At 47.1% G+C, this 2,500-nt stretch overlaps 1 non-coding gene across 1 annotated transcript; it reads right to left on the minus strand.

Moving 5' to 3' along the window:
- Nucleotides 1-793: 793 nt before the first annotated feature.
- Nucleotides 794-866, minus strand: trnar-ccu (transfer RNA arginine (anticodon CCU)). Its single transcript has one exon. It is a non-coding gene; the product is annotated as a tRNA-Arg (tRNA).
- Nucleotides 867-2,500: the final 1,634 nt, after the last annotated feature.

Raw genomic sequence — 2,500 nt, forward strand, 5'->3', positions numbered from 1 at the left:
AGAGGATGGTTTCGATCCATCGACCTCTGGGTTATGGGCCCAGCACGCTTCCGCTGCGCCACTCTGCTTGACTTGATGTAGAGCTTGTGCACTGGTCTTTTCAACATAACATGAATCTTGCACACATTTCTAACTTGTCTTGAAGCACTTGGGCACAAATAAAAGTGAAACAAGCTTAGCAGAGGATGGTTTCAATCCATCGACCTCTGGGTTATGGGCCCAGCACGCTTCCGCTGCGCCACTCTGCTTGATTTGATGTAGAGCTCATGCACTGGTCTTTTCAACATAACATGATTCTTGCACAAATTTCTAACTTGTCTTGAAGCACTTGGGCACAAATAAAAGTGAAACAAGCTTAGCTGAGGATGGTTTCGATTCATCGACCTCTGGGTTATGGGCCCAGCACGCTTCCGCTGTGCCACTCTGCTCGCCTTGATGTAGAACCCATGCACTGGTCTTTTCAACATAACTTGATTCTTGCACACATTTCTAACTTGTCTTGCAGCACCTGGGCACATATAGAAGTGAAACAAGCTTAGCAGAGGATAGTTTCGATCCATCGACCTCTGGGTTATGGGCCCAGCACGCTTCCGCTGCACCACTCTGCTCGCCTTGATGTAGAGCCCGTGCACTGGTCTTTTCAACATCACTTGATTCTGGCACACATTTCTAACTTGTCTTGCAGCACCTGAGCACATATAAAAGTGAAACAAGATCAGCAGAGGATGGTGCGATCCATCAACTTCAGGGTTATGGGCCCAGCACGGCTTCGTTGCACCACTCTGCTGAAAGTCACCCCAGATGGGACTCGAACCCACAATCCCTGGCTTAGGAGGCCAGTGCCTTATCCATTAGGCCACTGGGGCTGTCATGCAGCTGCTTACTTTTTCTTTTAGGTCTTCATCTCATTCAGCTTCTGGATGAACAACTTTTGTGAGAGGACCAAGGGACTTTAGGTTTTCACAAACAGGCTCTGAACATTTCTCTTTTTTGGGGGCTCTGTCATATATACAAGCGCAGAAGTCTTAGCAGAGGAAGGTTTCGATCCATCGACCTCTGGGTTATGGGCCCAGCATGCTTCCGCTGCGCCACTCTGCTTGACTTGATGTAGAGCTTGTGCACTGGTCTTTTCAACATAACATGATTCTTGCACAAATTTCTAACTTGTCTTGAAGCACTTGGGCACGAATAAAAGTGAAACAAGCTTAGCAGAGGATGGTTTCGTTCCAATTGACCTCTGGGTTATGGGCCCAGCACGCTTCCGCTGCTCCACTCTGCTTGACTTGATGTAGAGCTCGTGCACTGGTCTTTTCAACATAACATGAATCTTGCACACATTTCTAACTTGTCTTGAAGCACTTGGGCACAAATAAAAGTGAAACAAGCTTAGCAGAGGATGGTTTCGATCCATCGACGTCTGGGTTATGGGCCCAGCACGCTTCCGCTGCGCCACTCTGCTTGTCTTGATGTAAAGCTTGTGCACTGGTCTTTTCAACATAACATGATTCTTGCACAAATTTCTAACTTGTCTTGAAGCACTTGGGCACAAATAAAAGTGAAACAAGCTTAGCTGAGGATGGTTTCGATCCATCGACCTCTGGGTTATGGGCCCAGCACGCTTCCGCTGTGCCACTCTGCTCGCCTTGATGTAGAACCCATGCACTGGTCTTTTCAACATAACTTGATTCTTGCACACATTTCTAACTTGTCTTGCAGCACCTGGGCACATATAGAAGTGAAACAAGCTTAGCAGAGGATAGTTTCGATCCATCGACCTCTGGGTTATGGGCCCAGCACGCTTCCGCTGCACCACTCTGCTCGCCTTGATGTAGAGCCCGTGCACTGGTCTTTTCAAAATAACTTGATTCTTGCACACATTTCTAACTTGTCTTGCAAGACCTGGGCACATATAAAAGTGAAACAAGATTAGCAGAGGATGGTTTCGATCCATCGACCTCTGGGTTATGGGCCCAGCATGCTTCCGCTGCGCCACTCTGCTTGACTTGATGTAGAGCTCGTGCACTGGTCTTTTCAACATAACATGATTCTTGCACAAATTTCTAACTTGTCTTGAAGCACTTGGGCACGAATAAAAGTGAAACAAGCTTAGCAGAGGATGGTTTCGTTCCAATTGACCTCTGGGTTATGGGCCCAGCACGCTTCGCTGCTCCACTCTGCTTGACTTGATGTAGAGCTCGTGCACTGGTCTTTTCAACATAACATGAATCTTGCACACATTTCTAACTTGTCTTGAAGCACTTGGGCACAAATAAAAGTGAAACAAGCTTAGCAGAGGATGGTTTCGATCCATCGACCTCTGGGTTATGGGCCCAGCACGCTTCCGCTGCGCCACTCTGCTTGTCTTGATGTAAAGCTTGTGCACTGGTCTTTTCAACATAACATGATTCTTGCACAAATTTCTAACTTGTCTTGAAGCACTTGGGCACAAATAAAAGTGAAACAAGCTTAGCTGAGGATGGTTTCGATCCATCGACCTCTG

This window comes from Garra rufa, chromosome 1, assembly GCF_049309525.1.
Source record: "Garra rufa chromosome 1, GarRuf1.0, whole genome shotgun sequence".
In the NCBI taxonomy this organism is placed as follows: Eukaryota; Metazoa; Chordata; class Actinopteri; order Cypriniformes; family Cyprinidae; genus Garra; species Garra rufa.